Genomic DNA, 16,812 nt, shown 5'->3' with positions numbered 1-16,812 from the left:
GAGCCAACTCAGGCATAGAGAAATCAAGTAATCTGTCCAAGGTCACATAAGTAGAAGTTGTAGGTTTGAAATTATGGACATCTCACTCCAGTGCCATAGTCAAGCGTTTAAACTGTTCCCCTATTGCCTCACTTTGCTGCAGAGCCCACATAGAATAATATTAGAATTCCCTCTGAAAATGGTTGAGGTATTTGAAACTGTTCGTCATCAGTAGTGGGGTCAGTAAAATGTTCAAGGTATCATAGTTGAAGTTTTCTTTGAGTATGTACTTGATTTGTGGGTCATTGAGGTCACAGAATAGAACAAAATGGGAGGGCTGACACTCAGAAACAGGAGATCTCTCTCTCCTCGTTTCTACTCTGGCTAGTTATGTGAACTTAAGCAATTCCCTTGACCTCTTTGGACTGCAGCATCCTCATCTTTAAAAATGAAGAGACCAGACTAAATTATGTCTGATTCCTTTCCTGCTCTGACCTTTTGTTTCGAGAAAACCATATCCTTTACATTCACAAAGGGACAATGATATGAGAAAAATAGTAATAAAAATAAACGTGCGTAAATACGCTTAAAGATTTTGCTAACCTTGTACTCCATAGACAGCATCTCCATTGCATTGTCTGAAGTATCATCATGCACTTTTCCCCTCAGCCCTGTTTGACACATGCTAATTAGAAGAAAAATGCCTTCCTAAGTGAAGGGGGCCTCTTCATCTTCCAGTGCACCATATGACTCCTGGGCTCAAAGAAACATTTTATGGGCATTTTTTAATATGCTACTGTTTTAACCTACTGACCTTGTCTTGGGCACTTTATTTTCTGTCTTCAGCTTCAATATTCATTAGTAACCCTGCGACAGAAGGAATATGAATGACATTAGGAAGTTGAGCCCTACTAGGGCTAACTAAATGATGCTAGTGCTTACACATGGTAATGGAGCATAGCTATTTGATGTTTCCGTATGAAGGGCCGATTTCAAATGACTGCAGAAGTATGCGGAGACTTTTCATGTGAACAGCACATTTAGAGGCAAATACATTTTTAAAAATAACAATAAAGGCAGAATTTAGTTCCCCATCCCAAGTTAAAACTTCATTATGTGTCAAATATATTATTTGGGGCTGGTATGGAGCATGACATACTAAATGCTCTGACCGTTGTAGCATATGCATAGATAATACATGGCTCATACAACTTTCATAAGGCCTCTCTGCTGATTCTCTCCTAATATCTCTCTAAAGACATTTGTGGTATCATTCTTCATTTATTTTGCATGCTGCTTTCACCCATTGTGGATAAACATGAATAAAAAATTCTGGAGGTATGAACAGTTATCTTTGCTGATGCTGGGTGAGGTTTTAATAAAATATACATGACATCAGTGTCCGGGCATGTATCTGTGAATCACATAGCAGTGAAGAAATCCAGAGATAATTATGATCTTTTATGGTGATGGAGAAATTAGCACCTCAGTAATATGCGATGTAAAGTAGTGTGGGCAGAGTCTCCTCTTCGCCCTTGAAACATTTGATATGAATGCAAATGGATAGCACATGTGATTCTAATTTTGAAGAACCTATTCAGGAATGTTAAGAGATGCACAAGATAGAAAGAAAAGCACTCATACAATTTACTAGAAAAATCCTCAAGTCAGTTAATAATTGCTGGCTAGTCATCTTCCATCTGAAAACAAAAGACCTCAAAAAGCAAAGTCTGGACCACGTGGCTTACAAAAGGGATTCCTTCGTTCTCCTCCACTTCACCAGTGTTCCTCAGCCCTGCATGAAAAGCAAACTCTTCATGTACCATGAACTACGTTTTCTTAGGTTATTTGTGTCTTCCTTAGATTCCTTAAATTTATAAAACTAAATTAAATGCATACCTATAATTTTTGGCCTTAGAAAAACAGGCCATTTCCAAGATCAGTCAATTCCAGTTTGATCTAACAGGAAGGTACCAGAATCATTAAAGCCAGGCCGTGCTTTATAGCACTTAGGAGACCAGGAGTAATTCTTTGCCTTTGAAAAAGAGATCAATGCATCATAACATGTGAAGAGATATATACTATTATCTTAACTGTGGTTGCTTTTGTGTAATCCGTGATTTGTTTTCATATTTCTATGAAGAGATATATACTATTAACTGTGGTTGCTTTTGTGTAATCAGTGATTTCTTTTCATATTTCTCTATTTTACGCATTTTTAAACACAATTTTTTATTACAAACTAACATAAATAATGAAGTTCTTAAAAACAAGCTAACAAAATTCATGGCAGCTGTCTGGCAGTAACTATACCTCTCTTTCATTTCTCAACTCTAAACACTGTCAGTGAGTAAATGCTACGCTATTCATTTACATATATAACATGACCATACTTGAGATGTCCTATACTCCAGAAACTGAAAGGTGTTGTGTGTGAATTGACTTGAAACCATATGGTATTTCTGCAAAATAGGCATGATTTCTGTATCATAGGTGAAGAAACAAAGATCCAGAGACTTTATGTAACTTGTAAGCAGCAGTACTACTTGACCTATTAAAATTTGTATGAGATCATTTTCAACATTCTTTGTTTTCTTGGAGGACACCCAAGACCATACTCCACTGACATATTCTTCTATGGGCGGCTCTAGGCCATAGCATGGCTGGTAATACCAAGGTCACATTTGTAGTTAGCTTTTACATCAGGTGAAGCTTTGTAAAGCTTAGTTGAAATGTAATTATACCTTTTTCTATTTCTTAAACACTTTTATGCTGAAAGCTGTTAATTCAGGTCAACCATATGATTTTGGCAGAGGGCATACTATTGAAGAATTCTGATTATCTGGGTTTTGTTGACTACCTCATAAAAGAGAAGACTTTTATTTGTTTAAATCAATGCATCCCTTTTATTAGATCAATTCTATCTCTTGTAACTTTGATATTTTATCCTTACCGTTACTGTCTGGAATCACATAAATGTCTTTGTGGGAAAAAAATACTTTGTTCTATTTAAGTATTTAAATGTTCTAACCATGACCCTCACCAGCTCAGATGCTCTCAGGATATTTAACCTGGGGATCAGCAGACACGAGTTATTGTATTGATTCCTAATAAGTTGTAGTTTCCACACTTCCTCGCCCTCTTATTAGCAGTCAAGGTTGAGCTTTACGTAGGCTTGGAGGTTGAGCTGATTGGCTTGAAGTCCTAGCTCTCCCACTAAAGCTCTGTGACGTGGGAAAGAAGCTTCCCTCCATGTGCTTCCACTGCTTCACTGTAGAAGAGGATGAAACTCTGGAACTTGCCTCACAGAGTCTTAATACAAGACTTACTCGAGGCATGTGGTAAGTGCTCAGGATCGGGTTAGCATGCTTATTGTTGTTATTTGTAATAGCCGCCGCCACAGATTTTCTTGATTGGCAAACCAACATAAAGCCTACAACCTTTGAAAATGTAACAGCTCTTCTCATCTTAGAGTGTTCTGTTCATTCTATAGACCCATCTTGAACGGGGAGCGCCATGTATTTTGAGGAAGAAGACCAGAATTGAATCAGGTATCTTATTCCCTATCCCCTCTGTCCGGAGCCTTCTGTGCCTCATAAGATGAGAGCAATTTTACACAATGTGGTGCAGGTTCCTGTCTCTGCTATTCTTATTTGACTGTGAGCCCCTCCAGAGTTGAGATTGTATCTTTTTCTCTATTTCCAGCAGAAGATACGTATTATATCTACCAAAACTTTTGGATAAATATGATATTACTACAATGATCAAATCTGGGATAATCAGAAGAGGAAAGTAAGACAGTCGCCTTCTTTGATTTTCACTCTGTTCTTCTCTTTATGCAACCGAACAACCGTTTAGTTTAATTTTTAGTCAGATGACTCTGGCAACAACTAAAACACCTAAGTCCTATGTCTTTACAAAGTCTTGGCCCAATCAAAGCAGTTAAGAGTAAAACAGTGATTTATACAATATCGGGATCAATCATATCACCTGGAATCTTAGTTCTTGAACAAAAATAATCCAAAATATGTTTCTGTTGTTGATATTTGTGATGACAAAAAAGTGAAATTGTAGGAATTATGACTTTTTAAAAAAGAATGTTATTTATTTATTTATTCATGACAGACATAGGGAGAGAGGCAGAGGGAGAAGCAGGCTCCCTGCAGGGAGTCTGATACGGGTCTCGATCTCGGGACCCCAGGGTCACGCCCTGAGCCAAAGGCAGACAGTCAACCGTTGAGCCACCCAGGCATCCTGGAATTATAATTTTTATTTTAGGGGTCATTCAGTTGTGCAGAAGGGACACTGCAGGTTATGCTATAGAATGATTCAAGGAACAAATGGGAGATTAGAGTACATACATCAGATATATTAAGCGGACTATAAGCAACTCTAAGCCCCCTCCTGAAAATCCTAGCATATAATATGAAATCATGATCAATTTAAATGGCTCTAATTAGGCTTTTTTCTAAGCCCTTTGAACTGGATGATTATTAATGAAGATAGAGACCTAGATGAACTGAATCGTTGCCATCATAGTAGAACATGTTTTATAGTAACCCTCATTAAAAAAAACCCTTGCCTTGATGGCCCTCTAGCTATCACCCCAATTCTCTTTGACCCTTTCTGGCCAAATGCTCAAAAAAAAAAAAAAAAAAAAAAAAAAAAAAAAGCCTAAACCTAACTGCTTTTCCATCCTTCATGCCCTGTTATTTATTCAATACACTCCTATTAGTCTTTTGGCTTCCACGGTGTCGTTGACTAGATCTCTGGATTTTCATCTACGTCAGTTCAGGGTAGTTAAGGGCCTCATCTCACTAGAACAAAATAGCATTAGTTACTTACTGCTTCTTCCTGAAACACTTTGGTATTTGGCTTCCGAGGATCCTCGGTCCTCTTTCTTCCTGCCTCTTGGGCTGTTCCTTCTTGAGTTCTTTTGCTGGTTCTTTCTATCTTACTCCTGATGTTTAAGTGGTGGAATGAACCAAGGGTCAATCTTTGTCTCTCTTCTTCAAGTAAATTTTCTGTTCTCACCTTTAGCCTCTCACATCTCCTGAAGACTACCTCTCCAGGGAACTACTCTGTATCTCCTCTTACTGACGAGTCACACTCCTCATGTACGCTCCCCAGAACTTCTGCTTCCTTACTGCCCTGAACTGATCACCCTGCAGGGTTCTCTCACCTCAATAAATGTCACAGCTATTTAGACCAAACCTTGTATCAGTCTAATTTCCACTTTTTCTCACTACTCGTAGTCAGGGCATCGGCGTTTTATTGCTTTTACCTTCAAGATACATCTTAATCCAACCTCTTCACATGTACAGCTATCAAGTCACCTTTCTGTCTTGTAGACAATCACGGTTTCTCTTGCTGTCCATGGTTCCCTTTTTCCTGTTTTTATTTTTTTTTCCTACACAACATAGTGGTCTCTCTTTAGTCCTAAAGAAGATCAAGTCACTCCAAAGAATTTCCATAAGACCCCACACATCTATTCCTCACCATCCCTACAGGAACCCCTGCGGCCCGTGTTCTATTTCGGGTTCATCACTTACCGCAGTCCTTCCTGCCTCTTCAGGATTCTTGTACTCATGAGATGAGACAAGCTTGCCTGGAAGAACTTGGCTCAGGTCCTTATTTCCGTGGCTCCTTTCCTTCGTCTGTCACACTTACCTGCCCCTGCGGGGTGAGGCCATTCCAGGCACCTGCATGGAAGTGTCCACTCTTCCTTTCCACACCTGCTTCATTTTCCTCCATAGCCTTCAACAGTAAATGGTTGTCCTTACCTGATGCTTCCTGACCTACGTTGTACCAACTAGACCTTAAACACTGTAAGAAAGGCTGTTTATGGGGCACCTCGGTGTCGCAGTAGTTGAGCATCTGCTTTCCGCTCAGGGCGTGATCCAGGAGTCCCAGGATCAAGTCCCACATTGAGCTCCTGACACAGGAAGCCTGCTTCTCCCTTTGCCTATGTCTCTGTCTCTCGTGTCTCTCATGAATGAATAAATAAAATTTTTTAAAAAGGAAAGACTGTTTATTATTTTTTTTGTTTTGTTTGCTGCTATATCATCAGCCCCTTAAAAATGTAGGGGTTTAACAAATATTTACTATATCAATTTGATTCATTTTGGATTGAGCATTTGTTAATGTAAAAGCCAATAATTCTATTAATTTCAGACAGAAATGCTGTAACCCTCTACATCTATTTTAAAGTAAAAAAAAAAAAATAACGCCATAGGAGTTCTATTATTCTAGACGTGTAGTGTCTTATTTGCTTTTCAACACGTTGAAGCAATTTTAGCAGGTCAGGGACACACTCTGTTCCTCTTCACACACTGGAAAAACACCTGCTACTTATACCTTGTCTCTGTGGGGTGGTTTTTTAGACCGTCTCATCCTGACAGAAAGAGAGCAACTTCCAGGCTGAGTTACCTGAATAATGAGAATAGGTGCTTTCAATGTCTTTTGGAAAAGAATTTTCAAATATTTTAGAAAATTTCCATTAACACATAAAAGAGAGAGTTTGGCGACTGGTCCTCAGGTTTATAAGATACTCGGTTAAGCGGGATATCTGTATCATCATATATTCCAATTTGAAACATCATCATTTATAAATATATATGCTTGCATATTATATACTTAGTAACACTATTGCCTTGAGAACTGGTAAATGAGAGTAATCCCTGGTAAATGAGAATTCTACCGCTATAGGAATGCCTGTGAATTTAAAGAAGAAATAGACAAATAGGTAGATAGGTAGATAGAGATACAGATATATCCATGAGTTAAAAAATTCTTTACAGCCCCCACTATTTTATTGTATTAACTTAATAGCAAAATAGCCTCTAGATTTAAAGCTCAAATTCTAAATGCCATCCAATTATAAACATTGCTATTACTTAAGCCAGTGAAATGTTTGATATTAGATATTAACTTGGTACAAAATAAGGTACTTTAAGTGATGAAAAAGCCCATCTTTGAAAAGGAAATGTTGTGTAGATTAATGAAATTATGTGAGAGGTACTTTAGTCTCCTCAGAAAGATATTAAAAGGAAAATACATATTATTAACTGATTTAGAAACAGCTAAAATGGAACTTCTTAAATGGTAATTGCTGTTTTAAAATGCTTAAAGGACTCCAGGCACATCGAATAAGAGCAGATGAATCTTAGCGTGGACATGCCCCCCTCGTAAGCAGTTAGTGGCAAGGCGTCCCACTCGCTGTTTCCGGGGACAATCCTTGCAGACCTCACTTTCCGAGACCCTATGACCCGAAGTGTTCACCGCACCATGGCCTTGCATGGCCTGTTTGTGAGAGCAGGTGCTGGCACACCTGGACGGTGGGCACCTGTGTGGGGACCGTGGAGGCCATTTCCTCCAGCACACAGGTGATTAGCAGTTTTGAGAGGAAACTAATGTTTATATCTATCTATCTCTCTCTCTCTCTCTCTCTGTATATATATATAGAGAGAGAGAGAGACTAACATGGCTGTATTATGGGTAGAATATAAAATTTACATGAATTTCTTAAATAAATCCAAAGACTTAAAATAAATTTCGCTCTTCTAGTTGGGAGCCCCTGGAAGTGCTCATTCACTCCTTTTTGCTGTTAGAATAATTCAGTGGGAGAGCTTGTGAAGCGGCGCATCACCCACTCTTTGATAGTCTACATTAAATAAAAATGAATTTCTGTCAAGATGGCAGCTACGCACATTCTATAGAGACTTGCTCCTTCCTCCTTCCTCAGAGCCAGCTCTGGTCAGGAGAACTTGGTATTCTGGGCTCCCCCACTCCTTTTCTCTCCTCGCCTCTTCTCTCCCTCCTTATTGCTCCATGTTCTCCCTTCCTCCCTCCCTCCCTCTGTCCCTGTCCTTCTCCTATTTTCTCACTTGTGTTTTCTTCCTTTCCGCCTCAAACAATTACTGGCTATGTCATATCTCAGGCACCGTGTTTATTGAACTTTGTCTTAAATTCCGAGATAAAATGATCTATATTTTATTCATAACTATAGTTATACTACTGGTGTCTTATATAATGCGCAGCATATATTAGATGCTCAATAAATATTTATGAATAAACAAAAGAGAGAATACATACATAAATGCACTACAGGGGGAGCATGAAGAAACTAGAAATTATTTTAAGCGTGAGTTTCATTTGATCCTGTCATTTGAGACTTAAATTCATTGATAAGTGAGGAAAAAGGAGCGGCTAAAGTGGTATGGAAGTGACATGCTGCTCTTTCCCAGGAAACGTAGGTGGTGTTGGATCTTTGTCTTAGTCTTGAGTCAAATCTGTTGAGAGTAAAAGAAGGACCATCGCCTGCAGGGGGAAGAGCACATTCTGAGAAGGGCAGCGGCGCCGGGTGCTCAACAGATGATTAAGCCTCAGTGTGGCTGATGGTGCAAAGGAGGTAAGGGTTTGAGAGTAAGGACAGGATGATTGGTAGAAATAGTGAAAAACGTGTTGTACACCTGAAACTACTGGAACATCATATGTCAACTATACTTCAGTTAAAATATATGTTGGGAAACAGAACAAATGACCTTGGGTACCATCTCGAACCTTTTACATTCTTAAAAAAGATGGGAAAACCTGAGCTATTAAGTTAGGGGTGAATAAAAGATGCCCTTATAAATTATTAAACTTGAAGAATCCTTAAATGGAGAAATGTCTACTCACCTCCACAGGTTGATGGGAGATTTTATTCCTTTGTACCTATGCAGCCACATAGTTTATTTATTCCTTTGTTTGCTGAATATTTACTTAGTGCCTATTGTTTATGCTACTTTGTTACAGTAATTCATGAATTCAAGAAAAACAAAAGTATGGATGTGACTTTTTGTTCAGGGTTGACAATTCATCATTCTTGCTCCCTTGTTTTCTCTACTGGTGTTTCAGATTTTCTCCCATTAAAATACTCACCACTCCCTGAAATGTTCTCCTTGGCTTCATCCTGTGCTTTTACAACCGAGTAGTGGTTCTTGGAGAACTTTCACACGAAGATCATGGCGAGAATTTTAGAGAAAAGAGGATGCTTCCCATTTACCTCTCCAAAGACTTGTGTGAGGAGACATTTTGCCATATTGTCAAATTTGCCATTTAATTTTAGTCCACTGTTTGTATTTTTCTCGGACATACTAACAATATCAAGTGTCGGTGCCAAATAATATGCTGTTTAAAGTTTTGCATGTCTCTTGCTGGATTGTTTTAACTAAATCAGTTTTACATTTTTCTCACTTTTTATATTTTCTGCAATATTTTCTTTGTGTTTGGGAAATGGAGAATAAAGAAACACCAAAAAGCATCAAACCCATAAATCCAAGCTACTTTACAGAATTGCATACTTTCCTTCTCCCAATAAGCTCTGCAAAGAATAGACTAAAAACCTCTCCTTTTTTTTCAAACCATATGTTTACAATTATTCTAAAATAAATATTCACTCTGTCTTCCTTCCTTTACTGCAAGGTCCTTAATATAGATTCCATGTATTATCCTTTCTGCCCCTAGCATGTAACATGATGCTTGACATACATAGGCTTTCAGTAAAATTTGCTCATATGAACTGTACCGTCTTAAGGAATGAGAAGGCGGTTTGGATTTATCTAATGTTTCTAACTCCACATTACACATAATTTTTTTTCACAATTTTTATGGAACTTTTCTAGTACCTTCATGGGGGAACAATGGACAAAGAAATATTGTCAGAGAAGAGTGGTAGCTAGTTTTTGAAGAAATCCTAAGCTGGAAGGTGAATGCACATATACTACATTTTATGAAACAATGACGAATTAAAATATTTCTTTCTGTTATACTAATAAGTCACTTTTTAAATACAGTTTCAAGGAATGTCTCCTTTTAACTCACATATACATTCCAATCCTTCAAAACACCCCAACCATATTTCATCTGCCTCTGTGTCCCAGTGGATATTCTGGGATATGAATTCTGGGAATGAATATTGACTAGAGTTACTCCCACACCTTCCATGCATTTTGCAATGAGAGAAATGTTGTATATCCTTGCTCTCCAATATGGTAGCTACTAACCTCACGTGGTTATTGAGTACTTAAAATGTGCTTAAGTGTAAGTGAGGAATGAAATTTTTAATTTAATTTAATTTTAGTTAATTAAAATTAAAATTTAAGTAGTCATATATGGCAAATGTCTACCTTATTGATCCAATTGATTGAAATTTCCACACAGTGGAAATTTCTTGAATAATATAAAGTATGTGATCCTGTCAGGGCAGGTTATAATAATAATCTATCCATTGTGATACCCTGTCATTGAAAGCAACATCATGAGGATGTCAATGAGAAACCATCTCTTTTGTTTTTGTTTTTTGCAAGTTCTAATGTAGTAGGAAGAATTTTGAATAATAAATTAGAATAACAAAATTCTAGTTCTGTGTGTTCTTGATTGAATTTATTTTATTTGTATAGAAGACATAGTACTCTACCTGAATTTCTTACAGGGCCTTTATGATGATAATGTTTACATTTTAAAAATTATTAAGCCCCTGATAATTGCTAGATGTGAGGCAAACTGTTGGTTTGCAAAGGTAAATAAAATATGGTTTCTGGCCTCAAGTTAGAGTCCAGCTTTAGACTTCCTGTGACAGTGTATTTAATATTTATAAGGTTCAATGGAAAGTAAAGTATTATTATTTTTCCATTATTTAGCTTCTATACTAAAGGTCAGACTTCTAATAATATAAGATATTGGGAGGTGAAGCAAAAACTATAAATGACAAAAGACTCAAAGTAGACATAGTTAAAAATCTGATGAGAGTTCATTGTGTTGCAGCTGACAAGGAAAGCCAACTGTTTTTGTGACATACATTTCAACATTTCAGTAATTAGAATTTCATGTGATGACATTAAATGAGACATGTTAAAACTTTAGGAATTTTATGTGATTTTTGGAATAGTTCTAGCAGTTACTCACACAGTATAACCTAAGAAGGTTTATCATTACTTGTCTGAAAATGCTCACCTTGTAACTTAACATACCAAATAAACAAGACTAATTAGTAAAAAACAAACAAAAAGGTGTTAGGACAAAAAAGGAAAAAAAAAAAAAAAAGACCAAATTGAGGAAAGCTAAATGTTCTAAGACCACAAGTATCTGCCAGAGAGTGGTGTCAGGTAGGTGACAAGAGGAAGAGACTTTCTCTTTGATTGAAAGCGATAATAACAATGGGTACCTGACCGGGGCTTCAGGTGTATGAAGTATGGTCACAATATATTGGCCCACACTTAAGGTATGAAATCGAAAACTCCAGGATCTTGGAAAACACGAAAAGGTAGGAAATGTAGAAGAAATGAAATTTGTAGGAAGAAAACAAAGTGTGAAAGAGAGGTCAGCCTAGGAACAAGGAAGAATTAATGAAAAGCAGACGCGGGGGCGTGTGGGTGGCTGAGTCGGTGAGGCGTCCGCCTTGGGCTCAGGTCATGATCCCAGGTCCTGGGATGGAGCCCACATTGGGCTCCCTGCTCAGTGGGGAGTCTGCTTCTCCCTCCCTGCCCCTCATGCCCCCCCCCAAATAAATACATTAAATCTTTTAAAAAACAAACAACAAAAAAAGCAGAAGGTAGGTGGAGGCATCTTTGTTATCTTTTTTTTTCCATAAGACAAACAGAATATAGAGAAAACAGGAAGTGGCTTCACAGGGGGGACCAGGGCCCTGCATGTTTAAGCAGCTACCAGCTGCATCCTTGGGATAAATCTGAACAATGGGGCATGCACATTTGTGGGATGATTGTGCTTACTGCAACCATTTTAATAGAACGCTTCGTACTGTTGTTTTTTAAAGCATTTTCTCTATGCCAAAAAATGTGTTATGACTTTTACACATAATAACTACTTTAACATTTACAACTCAATGAATTACTAAGCATGATCATCTCTGTCTTACATGGGTTGATACTGGGTCACGAGAGGTTATGTAACCTACTAGTAAGTGAGATGAAGTCTACTTCATTACAGATGATATGTGAACAATTATAAAGAAAAAGATTCTGGGACCCCTGGGTGGCTCAGTGACTGAGCATCTGCCTTTGGCTCAGGTCATGATCCCTGGGTCCTGGGATCGAGTTCCGCATCGGGCTCCCTGCATGGAGCCTGCTTCTCCCTCTGCTCATGTCTCTGCCTCTCTCTCTCTATTCTGTGTCTCTCATGAATAAATAGATAAAATATTTAAAATCTTTAAAAGAAAAGGGAGAAAAAGAAAAAGATTTTCATTAAAAGCAAAATAAATGACCAAACACCTATTGCCAGGCTTAAAGTTTGAAGTTTCACTTACTGAGCTACTGAGGCATCTAATACAACTTTTTTTTTTTTTTTAACATTAAGTGCTCAGTGATCATTGGATGAAAGATTAATGGTTTTCTTAGGAAACGTACTTGGCTTATGTGCTGGGCTATCAGATAGCCATAATATGTGGTTCCAGCTTTTGATGAGCTTCTAGAGAACTCTTTATCACTTTCCACTGATGCCCAAAATTCAATATATCTGATTAATCCAACTGAAATCCCCTTCCTCCAATTGATACTTTTTCCTCAATATTAACAATGAAGAGAATACCAAGACGCTCAAGCATTCTACCTCAAAACTCAATAGTACTTAAGGATTTCTTACCTATTTATTATTACACATCTATGCATCTACAATACTAGCCTCAGGGAGCAGACACCCCCGTTCCTTGATCCCCCAGCACTGAGACCAAGCGCTGTTGTAATAGGACCTTACACACTTTCAGGGGTCAGCAAACATTTTCTGTAAAGGGCTTATTTGTTTTTGGCTTTATTTTATGGTGTATGTCTCAGGTATGCAACTTCACCTTTGTAGTGAACGTACCATGGGCAGTACATGAACGAATGGCCATGACTGTATTACAGTAAAACTTTGTTTAAGAAAACTGACTACCGGGTGATTGGATGTGTGGTTGTGATTGTCTGATCCCTGAGTACAAGTGTAGCATAGCGAGAGCTCACCTTTACCTATAACAAAAGTAACTGAATTTATGTTTCTGTGTCTCTGATCTATTTTTCGGTTGGGCATTTGAGGTATCTGAGAGTTCACTCATGCATGAGCTGGAGGTTAATGAGGTGGAGGCACTCGTGTTTATGGGAAATCTAGGAGGATGGACACATTTCAGGAGCAGGGGTGGGGATGAGGACTGTCACTTCCTCACCTACTGTTCGGTTGATTCCTTCTTTAAAAACGTGTAAGGACTGTGGATTTTATTGAAGTAATTCATTGTTTCTTTTCATACAGTTTAGTTTATTGGCCTTTAGGAACTAGTTACAATTTCTAAGAAAAAGGTACATCTAAGAGGCTAGGAAAAATTGAAGATTCAACTCATTATACTTACAGGGAAAAAAAAAAGAAGAAAAGAATCATAGAAAGATGCTGATACCTGATGGCAGATAATGATATGTTACTGTATTCTGGATCAGTTAATTTCTCTGAAACTTCTTTCAACTATTTATATTCTCAGGCTCTAGGGAAAATAGAGGTATAGATGTGCTCCCTACTGGGTTAAATAGTACTTACTTTTATTTCTTATAATCTGACCTTTATCAAGACTGACAAGGGGGTGTTCGCGTTGCTTCAACAAGCCTCAGAATGCCAAATCTGTGTTCACTCACTTGAGTCCTCTTGTGATATGCTAGGCTATAATCATCCACCCTCTGAGCCATCATCATTCTGGTTAAAGATCAAATCCTCTTGTGACTAATCCCAGATTTCAGGGACTCTCAAGAAATGTTCCATCTAATTTGAGAATGGAGAGAAATTGTTCTGGAATGAAAAGACACAACCACTTAAAATACTATAGGATCCCCATTCCTTCAGGGTCTTCTGCAACAGGAACTAAGATCAGTCAATCAGTTTCGTCATTAGAGGGAAAAACATTTACCAAACACCAGACACAATAACAAGTCCTAGGATAAAGTGTTGAATAAAGTAGACATTATTATACCCTCTTGGAACTTGTGAGTAGGGAAGAGGAAATAATCTAACATACATACTTTGCTGTGGACACACCTGAACCATGCCTCCTGCCTTGTTTCTTATTATGGTGGGTGACACCGTGTGTCAGAAACTTCTTTGAGGAAGGATGTTTAATCTGAGACCTGGAGGATGAGTCAGGATCACTAGACAAGGAATACGCAAAGACCTTCTAGTCAAACGCAGTAGCACAGGTCATGTTTTGAGATGAGAGAGAGAAAAAAAAAAGAAAGAGAGGAGGAGAACTATTATTGAGGTACAGACTGGATGAGAAAGGTCATATGGAAGGTCTTAAAGGTGAAAAGATGGGGCTGCAGAGATAAGAATTCTTCTAGGTTCTTATAGCCAGTGATTATAGACAACCCCACCCCCTCATCAGAGTTCTGAGCAGGAGAATGACATGCACAGAGCTGACTTTTGGAATGATCATGCTGAACTGCTGTTTAGATGAAGGAGTAGAAGAATAAAAATAGAAAGTAGGAAAAGCAGCTTGAAGACTCCCGCAGGAAGTGATTCGGGTTTGGCAAAGTCTTGACCAACTCTTGTAGGGGGCCCTGGAACAAATATTGAGCCCTGCCCATCGTAGTTGACCTTCACTGGCCCAAAATAACAGCATTTCCAAGATGCTCCTCCAAGAAGCCTTGTCTTTCCCTCACCTTATTCCTTCTCCTTACTGAGGTACCATAAGGTTTTGCAGGTCAGTGACTGCGAGGCATTCGTCGTTTTCCTCAGAGTATCAATCACAGGCAAACTCATGAGGTGATTTTTCCACCCCCTTCTTCATCCCGTGTCCCTGCCAAAGATCATTAATGTGATCCTTTTGAGCAGTTTTATAGTTCAGTGCAGGTTTCCGAACAGACAACTCCAGGCCATCTCCAGTGCATGTAGATTAAGACACAACTGCCTTCCCTTGCAAGTGGAAGTGCTTAAAAGTTGTTTATTGAAAGAATTAGAACGTTGTGTTTCGCTCTTCGTTCTCTGTCTACCTATTCAAGTCTTTTATCGTGAAATGTTACTCTGAGCTTCTCTAATCCTAGGTAGTGAGCTCCTTCAGGGAAAATACTTTTTCTGTCTTTATATCCCTGGTAACTCCAGCGATGAGAACTAGTTAGGATCTGATGATGCGTATCAAAGGTAAACAGCAATAAGAGTAATAAGTCTATCTTCTCAGGCACAGTTTACACATATTGGCTTATCTATTCCTCTCGACAATTCCACAACTATTTATAGATTGGACAATTGCAGAGAAAAAATAGACTTTGATAAGATCCACACATCACAAATCAAAGATCTGCAATCAGAACACAGAGCTATTGCCTCCAAAGTTCACATTTTCTTAAATAGTGCCCACCAGGCATGAGGTGGTTAAGGGAGAGCAAGGAAGGCATGAAGGAAAGGAGAGACGGAGACCAATAGACTAGGAGGAACACACTCACCTGAGCATATATATCACAATGAAATATAGAATTAAAAAAAAAACAGCTGGCTGAATAATTTGGGCAAATAATAATAATAATAATAATAATGATAATAATAATTTGGGCAGTACTTGAAAGGATGCAGCATACGTGTTACTGAAAAAAAAAAAAAAAAAAGGTGCTTTGTAATGCCAGAGGAGAGGACAGCCAATTGGAGTTTTGGTTTAAAAAATAAAATAAAAAGTAGGTAAATAAGGCAGAAATCTGAGAATTGAAATGGAATGGGTCTGGGGTATGAAATAAGGCCCTGTTGTTTGAACTTGACCCATTCTAGGAAGGCAGTGAGGGCGCCTCATAAGAAAGACGGCACTATGGTCCATGGGATGAGAGAGGATTCAGCACTTGATAAAGCAAATTCTGAAATTGCTTCTACTCATGTTATCGTTCACTGCTGAGGACTTTGGTCTTATCGCTTCTAAAACATAAAAGAAGGCTAATTCATTTTAAAAGCAGTGTTCCATTTGTCCCTCTGCAGTCCACTCAGTGAGCTAATGTATTTAGAGAGCTTTTATCATGGAGCCAGCTTGATTTCTCCCTTCCTCATACTAAGTAAATTTCAGTGAATTAAATGACAAAAAGCCATCTGCTTTCTATAAATAAGCTCTTCTAATACCTGGCAAATCTTAAAAGTCAAGCTGACAATGAATTTCTGTATGATCAATGGTCCAAATTGTATAATTCATCTTCTGAGGAAGACTGGTCTTGTTGTGGTCAACAGGAGGAGTATGTGTCCATGTTTCTGACTTGGAGGTCAACGTTTTATAGGAAATTCAATTTTACTGTTATAATCATTGCACACGCTGTTCCAACTGTCAGGATTTAATATCCTCTGCTGCCGTGTTAGGACAGCACCTACTCATCCTTATAGTCATCTCAAATACTCCTCCTTATGAAGCTGTTCTAGTTCATTAGTAGACAATTCATTAGTTTTCTGAAAATAGCAATAATGACATTGGTAATTATTATCTTTTTAAAAAAAAATTTATTTACTTGAGAGAGAGAGAGAGAGAGAAGCAGGCTCCATGCAGGGAGCCCGACGTGGGACTCAATCCTGGGTCTCCAGGATCACGCCCTGGGCTGAAGGCAGGTGCTAAACCTCTGAGCCACCCGGGCTGCCCATATTATTATCTTTTGATTATTAAGAAGGGAACAAGTGCTAGCCACTTACATGCATCACTTGTATTCACTTCTCATGGCAACTTTTGGAGATAGATACACGTATTACCTTTAAATATCTAGATGAGGAAAATAAGGCATAAAAGACTCTAATAGTATCCTAAGACTCTGCAGCTATGCGATGACGGAATGAAGTTTCGTAGCATAGTAACCGGCGATCCAAAAT

This window comes from Canis lupus, chromosome 5, assembly GCF_011100685.1.
Source record: "Canis lupus familiaris isolate Mischka breed German Shepherd chromosome 5, alternate assembly UU_Cfam_GSD_1.0, whole genome shotgun sequence".
NCBI classification, from domain to species: domain Eukaryota; kingdom Metazoa; phylum Chordata; class Mammalia; order Carnivora; family Canidae; genus Canis; species Canis lupus.
This window is presented reverse-complemented; position numbering follows the sequence as displayed.